The 23,570-nt window shown below is 41.5% G+C and overlaps 1 protein-coding gene across 2 annotated transcripts in view; it reads left to right on the top strand.

The window, feature by feature from the left end:
• The first annotated feature begins 9,808 nt into the window (after positions 1-9,808).
• The window catches only part of LOC134227973 (protein tincar), a 541,225-nt gene continuing 527,463 nt past the window's right edge, over positions 9,809-23,570 (top strand). For both annotated transcript variants that reach the window (XM_062709692.1, XM_062709690.1), the window contains exon 1: positions 9,809-11,387. The gene's annotated coding sequence lies outside the window, so the exon portion shown is untranslated. The remainder of the gene's footprint in view (positions 11,388-23,570) is intronic.

Below are 23,570 nucleotides of genomic sequence, written 5' to 3' on the forward strand. Positions count from 1 at the left end.
TTTGTGGTAATAACGACATGGTGATCGGGGGATCGCTCTTCCCTCATCGACCGGTTCACAAGGTCACGTGGGTCTCCCGTGACGGCTTTACAGAAAATCAAATCGACCACATCTGCATCAGCCGAAAATGGAAACGGAGCCTTCTTGATGTACGGAATAAACGTAGTGCCGATATCGCGTCTCATCATCACCTCCTCATCGGCGAAATACGCCTGCGCATTGCGCGGATTCGTCGGCAGGAGGAAAGAGTTGGACGACGATTCAACACACGCCGACTGGAAGATGCCACGGTGAAACGGTCCTTCGTTGAAGAACTGGAGACGCGTGCTGCAGATATTCCGGAAGGTGGCAGCGTGGAAGACCAATGGACCGCCATCAAGAATGCCTTCATCGCCACCAGCGAGAACAATCTGGGTGAACTACGCACCCAGAGAAAACAATGGATCACCGATGAGACCTGAAGGAAGATAGAGGAGCGAAGAGAAGCCAAAGCCGCGATAGAGCGATCAAAAACGAGAGGAGCCAAAGTCTTAGCCCGTCAACGATACACGGCTCTTGAGAAGGAAGTAAAACGCTCATGTCGACGGGACAAGCGAGCGTGGGCAGACTTTCTGGCCGACGAAGGAGAGAGCCGCCGCAACCGGGGACATTCGCCTTCTCTACGATATCTCACGACGCTTAAGCGGGGCGAAGATGAATGCAACGATGCCTGTGAAAGACGCGAATGATCAGTTATTGACCGACCCAACTGACCAGCTGAAACGCTGGTTCGAGCACTTCGAACAACTTTTTCAAGTGCCAACCAGGCCATCACCACCTCGGCATGATCTGCCTAGGATCCGACGTATAACACGTGTCAATACCGAAGCTCCATCACTGCTAGAGATTCAAACAGCCATCCAAAGCATGAAATCGAATAAAGCCCCAGGGGTCGACCGCATATCAGCCGAGATGCTCAAAGCTGACCCCATGACATCCGCACAACTACTGCATCGTTTATTTCGTAATATCTGGGACACCGCAACTTTCCCGGTCGACTGGATGCAAGGTATCTTAGTGAAGGTGCCCAAAAAGGGTGACCTGACTGTATGCGATAACTGGCGAGGCATTATGTTGCTGTGTACCGTTCTCAAATTTCTTCAGAACCAACCCCTGGGAATTCATCCGGTAATTTTTTCAGCAATTCATCTGAGAATACTTTCAAGATTTCATCTGGGAATTTCTTCAGATATTTCTCCGGAAATTCCTTTAGGAACTTATCCAAGAATTATTTCAGGACTTGTTTGTGGGAATTTCTCCGGAAGTGCTTGTGGGAGTTCCTCCGGGAACACCTTCATGAGTTTTTCCAAGAGTTCCTCCGGGAATTCCTCCAGGATCTTCACCGGGAATTCTTGGAGGATATTTGGCAGGAATTCCACGGAAAATGTGATTTCGGAAGTTCCTCTAGAAATTCAACTTCGGGTATTCCACCGGATTTTCCTCTGAAAATTCCTCCGGGAGTTCCACCAGTAGTTTCTCCGGGGATTCATTCAGGCTTTCTTTCAGGAACTCATTTAGGCTTTCTTTAGCAATTTATCTACATATTTCTCCACAAGCTCCTCGGAAAATTTCTCTGGGAGTTCCTCCAGGAATTCATCCGGGAGGTCCTTTAAGAACTCTTCCAAGAGTTCCTCCTGGAATTCTTACGGAAGTTCATTTGGGAGTTCATCCAGGAGTTCTTACGAGAGTTCCTCCAGAATTTTTTTCTGCAGTTCTTCAAGAAATCCTCCAGAAGTTCCACCGGCAGTTCATCCGAGAATTGCTATGATAATTCTCCAGGAATTCCTGTAGAAATTCCTCCGAAAACTCCATTGTTAATTTCAATTTCGGTATAATTTCTGTTTAAATTTTTGGTGGAATTCCCGAAGAAATTCTTTGAACTTTTCACAAGAAATTATTCGAAACTTTCACGGAAAATTGGATGGAATTTACACAAGAAATTCGAAGATTTTTCGCGAAATGCTCAGGAATGTTTACTGGCAGTTCTGCGGAATTTTCACGGTGCAATTTTTCAGATTTTTTTTTATGAGAAACAGCACGAAGTTATCTGAAGAATTCCCTGCAGAACCTATAAAGGAGTTCGTGGAGGATTTCTTGGAGTAAATAATGGTGGAATTTTCGGATTACGGACATAATGCCTGGGCTGCGAAATGGTGAGTTGACATCCGGGAAGGGGCGCCTAACATAGCTCTGGTCCTCACAAGTTCCAATACTCACGCTTCCACGGGTCTTCCGATGACAATTGACCGCCAGCTAAGGGTTGCGTACTTAGCTGGTAGTGCAGCCTGGGCACTGTTGTCCTTCTGACATCAGCTAGAGTGAGAGGGTGCGTCCTGTGGGGTCTGCCTAGGATGTGGTGGGGTTCGACAGTGGGCTCTGTTGAACTTCTATAAAAAGCTGCATGTGTCCCCAAGCAGGCCCTATCAAAGCGACCGTGTGCCGCTCAAAGCGCACTAGCCTAGTCCTGGTGTTGGGTGGGACTTTAAACAAATTTGACCCGACTGATCGAGCGTCTGTCCACCAAGGAGGTGCGGCTCCAACAGCGTCTGTTCTGGCATCCAGCGGCTGAGTATGAAATGCTATTCCCCGGAAGCTATACCTAAGATGGCAGCCCCATCCTGGTGGATAGGGAACCTTGGGCCAACCTACTGTTCCCGAAACATCAATTTGTTCGAGAATCCGATAATGAAAGAATACGGACTGATTTTATGGCGACGACTCTTAGCGCGAAACAACGGACACGAATAGGAACATGGAACGTTTTAATCCTAGCCCAGCAGGGTAAATTGGCACAACTTGCCAATGCGGCACGCCACATGAAGCTTCAGATCCTGGGACTGAGTGAAGTCCGTTGGCCAAACTTTGGAGAACACAGAATGCCGTCAGGACAAATTCTGCTATACTCTGGTTTACGAGGTGAACACGCTCCCCGGTATCGCGGAGTTGGCTTCCTACTAAGCGCTCAGGCACACTCTGCGCTTATGAAGTGGGAACCTATAAGTGAAAGGATAATCGTTGCCAGATTTAGAACACGGGTCCGAAACCTTACTATAATCCAATGTTATGCGCCAACCGATGCTGCCGATCTGCAAGACAAAGAGAACTTCTACAGTCAACTCAATGCCGTCGTAGATAGAATTCCGAAGGGTGATATCAAGATCTGTTTGGGCGACTTCAATGCGAAGATCGGATCCGACAACTCGAACCATGAGCGCATTCTGGGACGCCATGGTCTCGGAGAAATGAGTGAAAACGGAGAGCTGTTCGCAGAATTTTGTGGTAATAACGACATGGTGATCGGGGGATCGCTCTTCCCTCATCGACCGGTTCACAAGGTCACGTGGGTCTCCCGTGACGGCTTTACAGAAAATCAAATCGACCACATCTGCATCAGCCGAAAATGGAAACGGAGCCTTCTTGATGTACGGAATAAACGTAGTGCCGATATCGCGTCTCATCATCACCTCCTCATCGGCGAAATACGCCTGCGCATTGCGCGGATTCGTCGGCAGGAGGAAAGAGTTGGACGACGATTCAACACACGCCGACTGGAAGATGCCACGGTGAAACGGTCCTTCGTTGAAGAACTGGAGACGCGTGCTGCAGATATTCCGGAAGGTGGCAGCGTGGAAGACCAATGGACCGCCATCAAGAATGCCTTCATCGCCACCAGCGAGAACAATCTGGGTGAACTACGCACCCAGAGAAAACAATGGATCACCGATGAGACCTGAAGGAAGACAGAGGAGCGAAGAGAAGCCAAAGCCGCGATAGAGCGATCAAAAACGAGAGGAGCCAAAGTCTTAGCCCGTCAACGATACGCGGCTCTTGAGAAGGAAGTAAAACGCTCATGTCGACGGGATAAGCGAGCGTGGGCAGACTTACTGGCCGACGAAGGAGAGAGAGCCGCCGCAACCGGGGACATTCGCCTTCTCTACGATATCTCACGACGCTTAAGCGGGGCGAAGATGAATGCAACGATGCCTGTGAAAGACGCGAATGATCAGTTATTGACCGACCCAACTGACCAGCTGAAACGCTGGTTCGAGCACTTCGTGATCTGCCTAGGATCCGACGTATAACACGTGTCAATACCGAAGCTCCATCACTGCTAGAGATTCAAACAGCCATCCAAAGCATGAAATCGAATAAAGCCCCAGGGGTCGACCGCATATCAGCCGAGATGCTCAAAGCTGACCCCATGACATCCGCTCAACTACTGCATCGTTTATTTCGTAATATCTGGGACACCGCAACTTTCCCGGTCGACTGGATGCAAGGTATCTTAGTGAAGGTGCCCAAAAGGGTGACCTGACTGTATGCGATAACTGGCGAGGCATTATGTTGCTGTGTACCGTTCTCAAAGTTCTGTGCAAAATTATCCTAGCCCGGATTCAGGAGAAGATCGATGCGACTCTCCGGCGGCAGCAAGCCGGATTCCGTGCCGGAAGATCCTGTGTGGACCATATTGTCACGCTCCGCATCATTTTGGAGCAAGTCAACGAATTCCAAGAGTCCCTTTACTTGGTATTCATTGACTACGAAAAAGCTTTCGACCGTCTCAATCACGAGAATATGTGGGGCGCCCTGAGACGCAAGGGGGTTCCTGAGAAAATCATCGGCCTCATCGAGGCACAGTTCGAGGCCTTTTCGTGTAGAGTGCTGCACAATGGGGTCCTGTCCGACCCTATCCGGGTCGTAGCTGGTGTGAGGCAAGGATGTATTCTATCACCGTTACTGTTCCTCATCGTAATCGATGAGATTCTGGTAGATGCGATTGACCGTGAACAAAACCGCGGGCTGTTATGGCAGCCTATAACCATGGAGCACCTAAACGACTTCGAATTGGCGGATGACGTTGCACTACTCGCGCAACGGCGCTCTGATATGCAGAGTAAGCTCAACGACCTTGCCGATCGCTCCTCCTCGGCAGGGTTAGTCATCAACGTCAACAAAACCAAATCGTTGGATGTAAACACGGTGACTCCTTCCAGTTTCACAGTAGCCGGGCAACCAGTGGAGAATGTTGAAAGCTTCCAATATCTTGGTAGCCAAATGGCGTCAGACGGCGGTACCAAGATCGACATAGGCGCACGGATCAAGAAAGCAAGGGCTGCCTTTGCGAGTTTAAGAAATATCTGGAAAAACAGGCAGATAAGTGAACGCACCAAAATACGAATTTTCAACTCTAACGTGAAATCTGTGCTGTTATACGCTAGCGAAACATGGTGTGTATCAGTGGAGAACACTCAACGGCTGCAGGTGTTCATTAACAGATGCCTGCGGTATATAATTCGGGCCTGGTGGCCTCACAACTGGATCTCAAACAACGAGCTCCATCGTCGTTGTCACCAGAGGCCGATAGCAACAGAAATTCGGGCTCGGAAGTGGGCTGGGTCGGCCACACTCTACGTAGGGCGGAAACGAAATCTGTAAGCAAGCATTAGACTGGAACCCAGCGGGACATCGCAGCAGAGTCAGACCCAGAGGCTCATGGCGGCGAAGCCTCAATAAAGAAATAAAAGAAGTCGACCGAAATCTAACCTGGCAACAGGTTAAAGCGATAGCCGGGCATCGCTCAGGATGGAGATCTTTCAAGTCGGCCCTTTGCACCACCGGAGGTGTACAGGATCCTTAAGTAAGTAAGTAAGGACATAATGCCTGGAGCAATTGTCGAAGGAATTCATGAAGAAAGCTTGCATATTGTTTTTTCTGAATATTTTATAATAAATATTATTTCAGAGAGGATTTGTTTAGGAATTCAGATGTATGGTTCTAGTTTTCTAAAACTCATGGAAGAATGCAGGATTTTTATAATAATTGTTATAGCCAATTTTATATTCTCTCTGAATACTAAGTTCGTTAATAATTTTCTCACTTTATTTAAAAATATTTGATGAGCAATAAATCATGCTTTTTTAAATCCATTAGTGTTATAATCATTATTGCATTGCGTCACTATTGTCACGTTCATTGGCGTTGCGTTTTAGTACAAAACGCTGATATCAACGCCCAGTGCGACGCGACGCGCAACGTGCTATTGTGAACAGTATATTATACTGTTGGTTGTGGATTTGGTTTCAAAGGGTTGGGAGTTTAGAAGGAAATAGTGCCAAGCACTAATATTCATATGTTTTTTTCAACTACGATTCAGAAAACCTAGGAAAGCCCCCCCTCCCACTTGAAATCCTGGCTACGCCCATGTTTGAAGCACATCATAAATGCAGTTTAAACATAAAAGCGGCCAGGCCTACTGTGCAGCTTTGTTCAAAATACCTGTGAAAATCATTTCTTAACTTGATTTCACAATTAAGCTATAGAACGGTGACATCTCGTACCAACCACTCCGTTTATATTATTAGGTGGTGGTTGTTGAATCGTTGGGAGTGACTTAGCTAAGATGGTTAATGTTCACTCCTTGGGCCCACAACGTCTTGGGATGGGACACAGTTTTTTGTCTAGTGCCCTGGCTTGCACAATAATGGACAAAATATTCGTATGAATTTATACAGATTACTATAAAAACAAGACGTATATTTATGACTATCGATGTACATATAAGCCTAGGTTCAAGCGCCATTACTCGCCCTCTGGAATGAGAGAAAAAGAAAAACAAACCTGATTAAAACAAGCAAAAACATTAGAAAATAATAATATGCTAAAATTACTTACAGCATTTCCGTACTTTTCACGGCTGGAATCGTTTTCTCAAACCACAACATTTTTAAAACATGATATGCGGTAATACAGGTTTTGGTAAAATACACGGAAAAATCAAATTTAATCTGTCTTTATAATTATTTTAATTATTTAAATCAAACTAATTATTTTATAATAATTATTAAATATAATTCATGAAATCTGAAGATATGAGATATGAAGAAGAATGGCAATATCAAACATTATAATATGCATGTTTTTGCCTTTCTCGTATACAAAGTATACGTAAAAGCTATATATTCGCTCCAAAAATGAACTTTTTATAGAAGGCCCGGAGACCCATAGTGTTATATACCAATCGACTCAGTTCGACGAATTGAGGTGATGTCTGTGTGTGTGTGTGTATGGGTGTGTGTCTGTGCGCACCCACCCAAAAAAAATGTCATTCATTTTTCAGGTACTTATCCTTAACCGGTTTACTCGCAACAAGTTGCATTCGACGCAGAATACTTTACCATTGTTTCCTATTTAAAATAAAAGTAGATCGCACTATGGGCTAGGAAGTTATGGTCAAAATCTTCTTCTTATTGGCATAACATCCCCACACTGGGACAGAGCCACCTCGCAGCTTAGTGTTCATTAAGCACTTCCGAGGTTTCTAAGCCAAGTTACCATTTCTGCATTCGTATATCATGAGGCTAACACGATTGTACTTTTATGCCCATGGAAGTCGAGACCATTTCCAATCCGAAAATTGTCTAGACCGGCACCGGGAATCGAACCCAGCCACCCTCAGCATGGTCAAAATACCCCTTTTTTTAAAGAAAAATTTAGTAAAAAAATGTCACTCATTTTTCAGGCACTTATCCTTAACCGATTTACTCGCAACAAGTTGCATCCATCATTCACACCGCGAAAATCGGAAGACTGCGGTGGGCCGGGCACGTAGCCAGAATGTCGGACAGTAATTCGGTGAAAATGGTTCTCGACAACGATCCGACGGGAACAAGAAGGCGAGGTGCACAGCGGGTAAGGTGGATCGATCAGGTGGAGAACGACTTGCGGACCCTCCGCAGACTGCGTAGTTGGCGAAGTGCAGCCATGTACCGAGCGGAATGGAGAAGTCTTTTATGTGCAGTACAGGCCACTCCGGCCTTAGTCTGATAATAAATAAATAAATAAGTTGCTTTCGACGCAGAATACTCTCCCATTGTTTACTATTGAAAACTGATCAGACTATGGGCTCAAGAGTAATGGCCAAAATACTATTTTTAATCTGGGTTTTTTAAATTTATTGGCTCTCTTTCATTGCCACTAAGAACATAGTTGAAAATTTTCAGGTTTGCAATATTTGTAGGTTTGTTAAATTTGATGAAAGGTGGCCCGGAGATTTATTCAAAGAATATATATCATAAAATGAAGAAATAAGTTTCTCCAAGTTCTAAGATAGCTTGGACTGACGAAATTTACAACCACAAACGTTCATGCATGCCCACAGCAAAACGAGAGTTTTTTAGTAGCTTTGTTATAGGTTATTACTTGCAGCCCTGGGCTGGCTTGTCTCTCTGTAGGAGGATCAACTATATATCACAGAGAAACAGACGTCTCACTTAGAACAGAATGCAATCAAAATCATCGTAACGAAAACATTACCGCTCAATACTAAATGCACTGTAGGTGGACAAGCGGCAACCAGGTGGCGGTAGTGAGCAAACGTCAAACACAAGCAAAACCGATGGGAGCGCCATCGGTGGCCGATCGACCACCGTTAAAAAGATGAACGATGGAACATGTGTAGAGTGAGACGTCTGTTTCTCTGTGTATATATTATACTTGAAGAGATATGATTAATTGGGTAACCAACGGTAGATCCAGTCACATCCAGGACACATAACACCCAGTATTCGTTTACGAAAAGTTACCATGGCGGGAATCGAACCCACACTCCCTACCACATGCGTTTAGACAATTGACGTCGCTAACCGCACGGCCACGAAGCCCACGGTCTTACCGTTGGAACATCTAACGCTGGTTCTCTCAAAAGTAGGTAATCTTCACTAAAAACTATTTGGTTTGGTAGGAAGGTATTAAAACCTACCAAATATTTTTTCCGAAGAAGATTCCTATAGTTTTGTTAGATGGGTAAAAATGTTGTTATAATCGAGCCTCCGGTTAATCGAGCCTCGGGATAATCGAGTCCGGCCTGAATGTACCTCCTTGCAAATTGGTCTTAGTTTTCGTTTGCCTGGAAAACCGGTCGTTGGTTTTTCCACTGTCGAAGGCTTTTTTGATTCTTCCGCCGGATTGCGCACTTATTTGTGGCATGTTTTCCGGTTGTCGGGTGGTCCTGATTGATCCCATGTACGAACCGAAAGCGTGATAGTGATACTGGTGACACATTCACCAACGTTCAAGTTTTAGATTGGAATCCCCAATTTCTGCGGTTGTTGATTTTCGATTTACCACCCGCCAAAAAATACAAAACACACCTACTTGCGCACTTGGTTCGACACATTCAGTATGAATAATCACGCCGACGCGACCGTGGACTTAAAACAAAACTATCTAGTTCCATCCCAAATTAAAATTTAATCGGTATTCCACAAATCTTTAGTACGCTAAGGAAAACATGACTTTCAACACATCCAGTTTAGTAGTTGAGAGTAGTTGAGCTAACGTTCTTTTATTTAATCAACATCATTCAATACTTCACGATTTGTTTGATAACAAAGAATATCCAAACAGAGAGCATGAACCACCTTTTTGAAATTATTTCTGTTACTCGCCAACCAGAGCGCATTAATTGATGAATATCTCTCCCACTTGCCTTCTCTCCTGATCGCAACAATTCATTTTCTATGTTCTATGTTTCGTCCTTCCATTCATTGACTCCCATTCGCCGCATGGAATGCACTCCCGCTCCGGCATTCCCCGGATCGCTGCACGCAGCATAGAACGGCAGCAGCATAACATCACCCACCGACGACGACCGACCGTGCGCTCGTCTCGCCGGTCGCTGGTATCAGATTTGGGAGCGAGTCACATAGCCGCGGCTCCCTAGACCTAGCGAGAGCATCTTCGACGGGTTCATTCATTCCTTCGTCGAGGGTCGTAGCGAGCGGATGCATTTTGTCGGTTTTTCCTCCGGTGCGTGTGATTCCTACAGACATATACAGCGTTGTCCTTAGCCTAAGGACCTGGTGGTCGAGTGATAGGAGGTGGGCGTGAGAGAGCTTCCACAGTGCGCGTGGATGCCGCTGCTGAAGATTTTTTTTAAAAAGAATTTACGGACGGTTTTCGCGAAGGACAAGGACGAACGGAAAGCGGAGATAGTTTTCCGGTCGCATCACATCGCGGTACGTCGGTTGGTGTCGTGTCCATAGTACGCTTGACGACGCTTGTGATGAGAGGGCGTCCAAGAGAGTGATTTTATGCGTTGTTCCTTGAATGTAGTTTTCGTTGAGGAGTCGAAGAAAGCAAAAAGCTAATTAGAGACGAGTTGTGACTGCGATGGGTGGGAAAATGTGTCCTGTTGGAATAGTGTAGGGCACAATATTGTGGCGGTACCTTAATCCACGGAAATTGTTTATCGCTGCAAGGCGGCATCCTCGAGGAGAGATTTCTATCCCCTCTCGTATAGGACGAAGAGCTGCAGTGAGTGAGCGTGAGCAAGGAAAAGAAGAGTGGAACTTGGTGGTGGCGTTTTCGATTTGAGTGGGTGGCTGGCGATTGTTTGAAGCTGCGTAGTGTTTGTTTTGAAGCGCAAGTACGGAAAGGACGAAAAAAGTTCGCTAACTTTTTTCCCTCATTTCGTGGAATGGTGATTTTCAGCATGAGGCGATTTATTATCGAAAAATAAGAAAAACGGGAAAATAGGTCCAATCCCAAATGGATTACACGGGTTTAGTTGAAAAAGATTTACAGTGAAGAATAAGTCAGTGGAATTAGCGCCCCATCTTACTCTGCATAAATCGGAAAGTGCTTGAAGAAATCATCCAATATTCACTGACCGGAAAATAAAAGTTTCAGAGCTTGATCCATCTGCAAAGGTTCGCACAGGCAAACCGAACTGTGTATAGCATCGTGGAGTTTTGTGACGAAGTGACCTTCAACTTATTGATTTTTTTGCTGCATCAGCGTGTTTATACCGGAAGCAAAGCAGGAATTTGAAAAAGTGCATCACGTGGAAGTGGATTTCACGATTCATACATTTCGAACGGTACCCTGTTTAACCTATTATTGTTCCAGTCGTGAAAATATTGACGAAGATTACTCAGTAAGTGATTCAATTTTGAAGCCGGTCAGATTTGATAGGCACCTTTTTTATCGATCGCCTGCTGACCATATGTGAAGAACCAGAAAATTATTTCCACGCCAAGTGAAAGACGGATAGGACATCAAAAAGGATTGAAATATTTGATTACAATTTGAACGCGAGTGTAATAAAAAAATTGAAAAATTTTAGTCGTGGAAAAAGATATACAGTTTGCAGTGGAAATTCCGAATTTGTTTATGCACATCAACGGCTAATACACCTGCATTCGCTCTCGACCCTTAAAATTGAACCGCTTTGCTATTTGGATTTATTGCTGTTTGGACGTGAATCTTGTAAGCCGGTTCGTGCATTCGTGGAAAAGGTAAAACACCGGTGGTTATTTTGGTGAATTTGCATCGCAACTGATTGCTCGGTGAGTATTTGTAATTAGTATCCATTACTTCAGTGTCGATTCTAACCAGCGTATTTATTTATTCAATGTATTTTCGATAGATCGAAAACATTTGGTAATTAACGTTATTTACACAATGATAATTAGTGCTACTAAAATGGAAAGAGAATCAAGGCTTCTTATCAAAAGTATGTTGAAATTCATGTACATTTTATTATAATTGTTTATAATTTTAATTCGTTGATTTAAGCTTCTCTATGAGTTTCCGCGCATATTTTAGTACAGTTCTGTATTTTTGTGTCTTTTAAAGTTTTCGAGAGAAAATTGTATTCGTTTATACGATGTGGGATGTTAGATTGTAATTGTAATTCATTACTCATACGTTGGATTTACTAAACTTTAAAATGTTTTATACCGCTCCAGGTGTAACGGACACCTGTTTGGTTTTTTTTGTCTTCAATTTAATTCATTTCAAATTTGTGCTAGATAACAATGTGATTAAATTCTGAGAGTTCGGCTTTTTAGCCCTTAATATTCATATGAGTATTCCTCCTGTTTAATGTTGACCCATTTTACTGACGTGTCATTTCGGGTGATTTTAAAATCTTCACCCAGAACATGAACAAAATTGAGACCCACAAAGTCGCATTGCAGTTTGAACACCACCATCATGAAAATCATTGTCCAATGCCTCGTGGCGGGGTTCAACCAATTCGCACCAAGTGCCAATGGAAAAATGCCCGTTTTCTTTCACAAATTTTCGTGTACCAGATCCAATTGATCACACACCCCCCACCCCCTACCCCATAACTGAGGATATCCATAGGATAAAGTACGAATGAATTTCGGTTTTTATTCTACGAACAAAATATAACAAGTCAGTCCAAAAGGCACCTGGTGCAGATTCGCTGAACCCTAACCACGTTGTGTACTTGGGCTCACTACTGGTGATTGCCGAAAATGATACCAGCAGAGAAATTCGGAGACGCATAGTGGCTGGAAATCGTACGTACTTTGGACTCCGCAAGACGCTCCGATCGAATAGAGTTCGCCGCCGTACCAAACTGACTATCTACAAAACGCTCATTAGACCGGTAGTCCTCTACGGACACGAGACCTGGACGATGCTCGTGGAGGACCAACGCGTACTTAGAGTTTTCGTGGTGGGGTGCAGATGGCGGACGGTGCGTGGAGGAGGCGAATGAACCACGAGTTGCATGAGCTGCTGGGAGAACCATCCATCGTTCACACCGCGAAAATCTGACAACTGCGGTGGGCCGGGCACGTAGCCACAATGTCGGACAATAACCCGGTAAAAATGGTCCTCGACAACGATCCGACGGGTACAAGAAGGCGAGGCGCACAGCGGGCAAGGTGGATCGATCAGGTGGAAGATGACTTGCTGACCCTCCGTAGACTGCGTGGTTGGCGACGTGTAGCCACGGACCGAGCCGAATGGAGAAGACTCTTATATACCACGCAGGCCACTTGGGCCTAGTTTGAATAAATAATAATAATACCTTTTTACCGAACAACATGGCACGAAATGTACTTTTTCACTGTAAGTCATTCCGTGGATCATGAGGAGATATTGCCTTTTTGACACATTTTAACAACATTTTAAAATAGACGTTGCAGTTGTCCTATCAGTGACAACATTATAGATTAAAGCATAATTATTACGAAATTGCAGGCATGGTTGCAAAACTCTCCAAGCAACTGAAGTGGAGAACCGAATCTAACGATAGACGATAGAGTTTACGACCCTTGAGAAAGGCCAAAACCAATCGACCGAAACGTCGGGAACGTATACAAATAATCGTTCTTAAATAAACAGACTGGGGAAGCCAAAATTTGAATAAGTGAAGCAAATCCAGTCGGTAAGCGATTATAAAAATATTAAAAAAACTGATCAAGCCACCTAGCGTTGGTGCCTTCTCGTTTGAAAAAAAAATACTAAAAAATATGAGTGAATGTTTTTTAGCGTGTTTTGCTCATAAAATCTCGGGTACTTATTCAAAAGGACGTATCTGATTTTGTAAACAAAGATTCAAACGTCAATTTGTCCAATCTGATAGCACTCCCATGCAAACCATCACTACAGACAGGTAGGGGAAGCCTTCGGCTTCCTATTGGTGGTGTTGGTTTGCGTGGGAGTGCTATCAGATTGGACAAATCGACGTTTGAATCTTTGTTTACAAAATCAGATACGTCCTTTTGAATAAGTACCCGAGAAATATAGAATTTTGGCCATAACTTATGATTCCATGGTCCAATCTGGCCAATTTTCAATAGCAAACAATGGGACAGGATTCCCCGTCGAATGAAACTTGATGCGAGTCAATGCTAAGTTCCAAAAAGTGCATCTACAAAATTTTGTACACATAGTAGTAGAAGAATACGAAGAATCCATTTTATACTATGCTAATCTGAAAAAATAACAATCGGCTGAATTCTACACCATTTTTAACTGAAAAAAAGCCTTTCTGTTAAATGCCACATTTCGCAAAATGGCATTGCGGCAAATAGCACCTCCCGCCAAAAGTCATTCGGCGAAAAGATACAACACTCCAAATGTCGTACCGCCAAATGTTATTTCGCGAAATGTTCAACCGCGAAAATGAATTCTGCGAAATGGTTTTTGGCGAAATGTTATACAATCAACCTTTTCACTAGAGCGAACATATAGCCTTAACGTATAGAGAAAGGTGGTCGGTTGCCGGAACTGGTCAGGTGTCGGCACTCCGACGTAACTTTTGACAGATGACAATAAAGGACATTTTGTCAATGTCATTAATGTGCTATATAAGCATGTTTTTTTTGTGCCAACTACCGGTCCAAACAGATGCCTATTTTTGGTTTAACAATGAAAACATTTTTTATCAAGTGAAAACCAACTCAGTAGTTTTTCGGTCATTTGCATAGTAAAACAAAACGAGTTAAAACAATCGAAAAGGTAAATTTATTACGTATTTACAATGTAAATTAACTCTATTTTATTATTCAATATTGAATGCTACCGTAGCGTTTGCAAAATAAACTTTATTTCCACTGTTCAAAATGATTGATAATTTTGGTTGCCGGCACTCAAACATGGTCGGTTGTCGGCACCCCTGTTTCCAAGAGAGATATCAAGACAAATCAAAGTTAATTGCCTATTTTCAGGTTATCAGCCACAATTTATGAAAGCTTAATTAACATTTTGTCTGCGGTTCATATTGACCCCAAATTGAAATTGCTATAACTTTTTTAAAGTTTAGTCAATTTTGGATGTTTTGGGTTGTTTTTTAAGATAATTTAATCATCTTTCAGGACGTTACCTGAGCTTGATCATAGGTGGGCGGGTACATCGCGAGGGGAGTTTTTTTGTGTGAATATTGTACCCTTACTGTGATTTTCCATGCTTATTTTGCTTATATTCGGACTGCATTTTTTCAAAAAGGTTATGCCGAAAGGCGTCTGCTTTGACATGAGGCATTGTTTAGTTCAAAGCTTGGCCGCTAGGTTGTGGTATATATGAAATCATTATTTTAGACTAACTCAAGATTCCATAGTACTGAGGGTCGAGGGTTCGAGTCCCATCGAAGGGAAAGTGGTTACCTCCAATACATTTTTCAAATCAAAATCTTCCACATAATGTACATATTCACATCTGAGTTTTCAGAACATTGTAAATTAATGTTTATTGTTGTTTGTTATTAACGGTTTCAATGTGGGGTCAATATGATCGCAGAGCACTGACAACTTTTTTGATAAAAGTACACTGTAGCGCCTATTTTCTAGATTTTACAAGTTCCTAGGGGATAGATATCAGCAAATTTTACCAGACTACCAAAAATTAGAAGAATCGGTTGAAAACTGAAAAAAAATGGCAGCCTTTAAAAGTGACCAGGGATCATATTGACCCCACAGCACAGACAAAAGGTTAAATATGTATAATGTATTTAAATATAATTTATTTCATTGCCATTTATATAATAAATCTTGATATTTTCAGCCAAAACGCCCTCAGTTTATATGTTACCGTTAATCATGTTTTTTTGGGCTGCGAGAACGGTCTACCTACTAATAAACGACATAAAATCTTCATCTACTTCTTCTTCTTCTTATTGCCATTACATCCCTCACTGGGACATTGCGCCTCGCAGTTTAGTTTTCATTAAGAATTTTCACAGTTGTTAATTGCAAGGTTTCTAAGCCGAGTTACCATTTTTGCATTCATACATCATGAGGATTAACACGATGATACATTTATGCCCAGGGAAGTCGAGAAAATTTCCAATCCGAAAATTTCCTAGACCGGACCGGGAATCGAACCCAGCCACCTTCAGCATGGTCTTGCTTTGTAGCCGCGCATCTTATCGCACGGCTAAGGAAGTCCCAAGTCAACATCTAACAAAACTATTTTTAAAAATTTGATAATAGATAAAATAAGTCATTCCATTGGTATGCAAATATCACCACTTAGTTCAATTGGGCGAAAGTTATGACCCAAGAACAAGAAGGTGCCGACAACCGAGCACCATTTCCTACTTAGTATACGAGAGGCAAAGGCAAAAATACCTACTTCTAATTTTGGATTGTCCTTAAAGCGAAGGGATGAAAAGCATTTTTTTACCTTTTCTCAGTTTTGATATCCAATTTCTCAATAACTACAACTCGTAGGGACTTGAAATTTTGGGGTTCTCTTTTATTGCGTATTGAATTTGGAGAGGAAAAAGTAAAAAAAATATTAGGAATAGTCGATTTTACAATTATTGTCGTGTAATATGTAGATAGAACAGGAGTGAATTACTTTTATTTTTATCAACAAGAATCGAAAGTAATCAAATTAGATAGGGTTATGCGCTAATTCGTCCATGGCGCTAGTATCCGTCATATCAAATTCTAAATCACTAAATACTCGCGAATCGTAAACTAACATAATAAACTAATCATCTTGCGAGATAGGAAAAAGTGTACACAACGATCTGCATTCATTTAAATTACAATCCGGTGTTACTTACTTAAAATACAGTTAAATTTAACTTTGCGACTGTGACTTTTTGCACAATTTCCTACGTTATCCGTGCGACGAAGGAAAATCCAGTTCGTTCACAGCTGTAGAAGACGCGCAACACCGTCACCATAATCAACGTAATTCACTGATTTTCACCGCACTTTTTCACATAAATTTCTCACTGCGCACTAAATAAAAGCAATGTTTATTGCTCAAGTAAAAAAAATGGTGAAGTAACTACCGGAAGGCGTTCAAATGATCTGTTTTTTTAAACTTCAGAGCGTTTGAAATTTATTTTCTTCGTCGCCTTGTTTATAGTCGAAAAACGCGTTGCCAAACTGGCGGTTTGAACTGAAATAATCTTATGTTACACATCTGATAATACATCATGCAGTCGTTAAAAGTAGGTTTTTCAATTATTTTCCGCTAGCGTAATAAAAGTACAGTCTTCCAAATAATTATTTTTCATACACACTCGTCATTCATACTAAAATTTTCTACTATTCCAAAAGTTTGAAACAGGAGAAATAATTTCATAATAGAAATTTGTTGGCAGCACTACCCACGTACATGTTAAGCATTTGTGTTAGTTGTTTGACAGACTGAGGCATTTAACTGAATGGCAGCACAATCAAAACCATTTTTATTCGGTCGAAATGGGATTGCACTAGGAAATTTTTGTTAACTGGAACCGAAATAAACTTTCAAATTTGGCTTTCAAAATTGACCGAAATGATAGTTATTCTGCATGAAGTCACAGATAAGTGATCCAGTTATCCAAGAAATGGCTTGAGCTCAGGAACAAAGATTTGCAGTCCTGTTTTAAGTATGGTACATGCTCCCTCCTACAGAGAGGTACAGGGGCCCTCCTTAGCCGTGCGGTAAGACGCACGGCTACAAAGCAAGACCATGCTGAGGGTGGCTGGGTTCGATTCCCGGTGCCGGTCTAGGCAATTTTTGGATTGGAAATTGTCTCGACTTCTCTGGCATAAAAGTATCATCGTGTTAGCCTCATTATATACGAATGCAAAAATGGTAACTTGGCTTAGAAACCTCGCAGTTAATAATAGTGGAAGTGCTTAACGAACACTAAGCTGCGAGGCGGCTCTGTCCCAGTGTGGCGATGTAATGCCAATAAGAAGAAGAAGACATGCTCCTTGTAGTACAGAGAAAGGATACGTAGATGATCAATTTTCCGATTTCAAATATGGAACATGCTCTCTGCAGTACAAAGAACAGAATGCGTTCACAGCATATGTTCATGGTCATCCAAGAAATCTCTGGAGTAAGGCCTTTCGATCTACACGCGTAACTAAAGATTAGTTTTCCGGTTTCAAATATGGTACATGCTCTCTGTAGTACAAAGAACAGAATGTGTTCTAAGGCATATGTTCTTGGTCACCTAAGAAATCCCTGGAGTAAGGCCTTTTGATCTACACGCGTAACTGAAGGACAATTTTCCGATTTCAAATATGGTACATGCTCTCTGTAGTACAAAAAAACAGAATGCGTTCACAGCATATGTTCTTGGTCATCCAAGAAATCTCTGGAGTAAGGCCTTTCGATCTACACGCGTAACTGAAAATCAGTTTTCTGGTTTCAAATATTGTACATGCTCTCTGTAGTACAAAGAACAGAATGCGTTCACAGCATATGTTCTTGGTCATCCAAGAAATCCCTGGAGTAAGGCCTTTTGATCTACGCGCGTAACTACAGATCAATTTTCCGGTTTCAAATATGGTACATGCTCTCTGTAGTATGAAGAACAGAATGCGTTCACAGCATATGTTCATGGCTATCCAAGAAATCTCTGGAGTAAGGCCTTTCGATCTACATGCGTAGCTGAAGATCAGTTTTCCGGTTTCAAATATGGTACATGCTCTCTGTAGTACAAAGAACAGAATGCGTTCACTGCATATGTTTTTGGTCATCCAAGAAATCCCTGGAGTAAGGCCTTTTGATCTACACGCGTAACTAAAGATTAGTTTTCCGGTTTCAAATATGGTACATGCTCTCTGTAGTACAAAGAAAAGAATGTGTTCTAATGCAAATGTTCTTGGTCATCCAAGAAATCCCTGAAGTAAGGCCTTTTGATCTACACGCGTAACTAAAGATCAACTTTTCGGTTTTAAATATTGTACATGCTTTCTTCATAATGAGTACATTACATATTAAAAACAGGCCTTTGGATCGTTGGTTACGCGTGTCGACCTGAAGGCCTCCGCTTCAGGTATTTCTTGGATAACCGCGAACGGCTTTCATACGCAGATTCTGTTATATGTACCACAATGGGTACATTACATTTACAAAACAGGCCTGTAGATCATTGGTTACGCGTGTCGACCTGAAGGCCTTCACTTCCGGTATTTCTTGGATAACCGTGAAGATCTTTCATACGTAGGTGCTATCATATGTACCACAACAAGTACATTACATTTACAAAACAGGCCTGTAGATCATTGGTTATGCCTGTAGACCTGATGACCTTCACTTCAGGGATTTCTTGGATAACCGTGAAGATCTTCCATATGCAGATTCTATCATATGTACCACAATGGGTACATTACATTTACAAAACAGGCCTGTAGATCATTGGTTACGCGTGTAGATCTGAAGGCCTTCACTTCAGGGATCTCTTGGATAACCGTGAAGATCTTCCATACGCACATTATATCATATGTACCACAACGTACCACAACCATTACATTTACAAAACAGGCCTGTAGATCATTGGTTATGCCTGTAGACCTGATGACCTTCACTTCAGGGATTTTTTGGATAACCGTGAGGATTTTCCATATGCAGATTCTATCATATGTACCACAATTGGTACATTACATTTACAAAACAGGCCTGTAGATCATTTGAATGCCTCCACCTCTGGTGTTTCTTGGATAACCGCGAACATGCTCCATACACATATTCTATTCTGTGTTTCACAATGTATTCATATCATATTCAGAACAGGCCAATATTAATTGAATTTATGTTATTTTTATTTAACAAGGTATGATACCGCATAAAAAGCTAATTTGGTGTACTTGTAGAAATCGCAGACCAATACCAACAGATTTATTTGACAGCAACCCATCGAATTCTAGACTGGACGAATGAAAATTCTCATGGACGTAAACAGATTTTCATAAGACAAATTTAAAAATTTTGAAGGGTGTTTTTGATTGCCGATTCTCAATAAACTATGATTTGTTCAATGCTCTAATAGTACACAATGAAAACTAGGAACTCTAAAATACGTGTTACATACAACTTAGTTAAAGTAAGTAGTTGGGATAGCGTATAAATTAGATTTGAAAACCAAGCACTACCTATTACGACGGGAATTAGCTCACTACCCTAATTTTCTGATTTTTCAAACTTTTATAAAAACAATCTTTTTTCCTGGATCATCGTCGGGGAAACTTTTACGTTTCTCCATACTTTTACAATACAGTTGTGTCACCAAATCATTATTTTTGACGTAGGACTTACGTCTCTCTTTACTATACCGGGTGTCATTTCAAAATTTCTAAATCGGCCGCGTTACGCTGTGTTGAAAGATTTCAAATGTTAATAGCTTTTACCCTAGTTAACAGATTTCTGCAGTTAACCACTCAATCGACAGCTTTCAAGTATGCCTTTCATATTAATGCTTGATAATATCCGAAAACTTGTTTCAATAGGCCTAAAACTGTTTTCAAAGCAAAACATTGAATTCACGAAAACCTATAAATATGGGTACCGCATCATTCTTGCATCATTCCATTACCACGTTCTGATTGGTGCAGACGTCAACGAATGAGCTCACGCTAGGTCTGCTAAGAAGGCATAAAATAGCGCAGCGCGAATTTTTCCTCTCAATCTGACCGAAACAGGCAAAGCAATAACAGCATCGCATCGTCGGAATTTTAGAACGGTTGCATCATCGTCTCAGCCACGCATTCGCAAACCTAAAGCCTTTTTAAGAGCAAGGCAGAATCGTCAGCATTCTCAGGTCAGCATCATCGGCAGGTGTGTGACGATAGAGTGTCGACGACAACACTACTGATCAAGTTTTCTCGGCCGATGGCAGCAGCGGTTAAGCATTTGGTATTCCTGCAGACATCGATTCATAATGTTTTAAACAATCATAAACTCCCAGTCGAACCGCTCAAGAGGAAATTTACATCTAACATTGTAAATGGATCTTTTCAGAACCACTAATATACTTACTAAAGAGTTTTTCGCAATAGAATCATTTTGAAAATGTAGTACAATCAACTAATTAGAGAGCGTTTGCGTGACAATTTTATTAATTCGCGTTCATGGCGATGAATTGTTACAAAATTCTGTCTTCCTCGCTCACGACAAAAGAAAATGCGTTTCTTATTCTAAGGTTTCAACGAAAATTTTTGAAATTTCTCCATTAGAATTCCAAAAATTGTCACTGCTTTGAGTCTAAATATTTCAATTTAAAATTTGATTTATTTGTTGATGTGAATAGGTAAATAGATACTGAATTTTGTGTAACTTTCAAACGTTGATATAAAGCTTTTGAATATTCTTGGTTAACGTGATTTTGTGTTTCAGCAAGTATACTCTATTACCACTATTACCACTGAAAATCCATTCTGCGCCAAATCCGCGCGACCCAAAACTAAATTGTAAACAAATACACGTTAAATATCAATGTTAAATATTACGCTGAACATTACAACAATTTAGTGAACGTCTTTTTTCGAGTTCGTTTTTATAATATTACTGATTTTGAGTATATGTTTTAACTTCAACGTTACACACGTTTGTACAAAATTGAAAATAGGATTAAGGAAAAAGCAGTTGATATAACAACTCATCTAGATGGTCCTTCTTGGAATTTCTGAAGAAATCGCTCCAAAATTGTCTGCGGGTGTTTTTCCGAGAACATCGGTGGAAATTTCTCCATTCTTGCAAAAGGTACCCCGGAAATTTATGCGGAATTTAATTTTTGACGTAGAACTACGTCTGTCTTTTCTATATTAGTACACTTTACGTTTTCGAAAAATCAAAAAACGTCACGAAAATATGATAGACTTTGAACGTTAATATCTCAGCCGTTTCTCGATGGATTTTCAATTTTTTTGGACCATTCGATCAAGACAGAGTCAACGCTTCACTTCACAGCATACACTGAAGTCATTTTTTACGCGGCTTTCGTACACGATTCGCTTTTTATGCGATTTTACTTTCACTAGAATTTCGGGATTTCCATGGCTCATTCAGACACATTTTGGGATTTACGCGGTTTTTTACATTGTTTTAATTCACGCGGCCCACATCCTCCGCGTAAAAACTGACTCCAGTGTGTTACAATATTTAGGTATGATAATATTTAGTATTGCAAACTTGCTAACAGTTTAGCAATAATAATAATAATTAGCAGTTTAGGTTTCGGTGAATCAGTCAATCTCGTAAGTGTATCGCAAGCTTCTACTTCCATAGCACTACATTCCAACTGTAACTTGGCCTGCTTTTAGAGTAATCTATTAGCATTGTTTTAGTTATTAATTGAAAGCTTTATATGCCCTATATTGCATAAGTATTGAGTATGTATCTTGTGTGACAAATACAATGGATACACTATGCTCGGGGTGTCGAGAATGTTTCCCATCCGAAAATATCCTAGATTGGATCGAGAATCGAACTCGCCATCTCCGGTTTCTGGATCTTTGTTCCTAACGTCAACTGGAGACCTCAAGCCAGCATAGAAGTCAAATTAATGCAACTTACAAGGCTGCACCAGCTGGTGCAGTTCGTTTCAGCTAACTTACACGCGCATTTTCTCTCAAAACCTTGAGGGCGTTTGACGGCAGCTTCTCGCTTACGTCTATGGATGCCAGTAGAAAAGCTCGGAATCTTCTTCACTGTTGCAGTGGATGTGTTCTGGGATACGTTTTTTTTTGCAGATTCCTAGCTGTCCAAAGTACGACGCAACTCGCATGAAGGAATAATAATTATTAGATATTATTAGATACAGTCTACATCCCCTGCTGAGCCAACTTGTGGTTTATTTCAGTGGGAAGGTTGCCACTGTCGAGGCTAATATTTCGTGATCGGACAGATACTTCCTGAATTTTTTTTGATGATTCTTGTTCGAGGTAGATTTGATTTATGTGTCGGTTTGATGAGAAGAATTTGCCAAGGAATGGTATGCAACGCCGATTATTTATCCAAAAAGTTGATGTGAGAAATTTGGACATATTATGTATCTTAAAGGCATGGTCAAGTCAAGTCCTACGTCCACTTAGCGGTTATTTCACAGACATTACCCACTGTTCGTTTTTCGAGCATTAGCATTAGCATTAGGTGTAATTCGTAGATTGGACACTAGTGATACTCATGTTTTACTTTTGAGATCCTTAGCTAGAATGCTATCAGAACTCAAGAAGGGGAGTGGTCCTTGATTCCAATCTTAAACAAAAATAACAAAAGCATGAGGATTACTACTCCTGGCCACGCCCATCTTCACCGTTATTAGGGAGAGGAAGAAAGTGTTGATGTTGTACTTACTTAACGAGAGGCCACGAGACTTAGCGACACCCTCATAAGTACCACGGAGTTGGATAAAGAGGAAGGTATCCGTTGGGTCAGGATTTGCCTGTAGCTGGCAATGTAACCATGGTAGATCTTACCCCGTAACACACCACGCAAAGGTGTCTACCCAGCGTTACGGGTCTCAAACCAAATCATTAATTTGTCGAGTATCACAAAGGTATGACCTGTACCTAAAAAAATGTTCTAAAACATCCCAACTGTAGTATTTGATAAAGTGATTTTCTTACCACAGTTATATATAATTGTTTCAAATCTGTTCTTATGAAAATAAATATACCTGTTTGGCATTTGATAAGCAAAGATATTCACGTAATTTAATTTTAGTGGTATATAGCTATTGTGGTTTAAAAACAGCATAAAAGCTAGCATATTACGGTGCCTTGTTGGATTGAAAGTCACAATGTTCACCCACATATTCTACGAGCTCTCCAAAAACTGACGTCATACTCCTTGTGGATCTCAAGAGGACATTTTCACGGTTTGTGAAGTTGAATGCATAAAAGTGTGCACCGCTTGAAAACTCTTGGCTGCTTTTTGCAGCGTACGTACCTATTCAGGCAAATTAAGTGAGAATATGGGCGACAGGGCTCTTGAGCTGAAGCACCAGAACTGTTGCTTTCCTCTCGTTGACGACA

This window comes from Armigeres subalbatus, chromosome 3 (assembly GCF_024139115.2).
Source record: "Armigeres subalbatus isolate Guangzhou_Male chromosome 3, GZ_Asu_2, whole genome shotgun sequence".
In the NCBI taxonomy this organism is placed as follows: Eukaryota; Metazoa; Arthropoda; class Insecta; order Diptera; family Culicidae; genus Armigeres; species Armigeres subalbatus.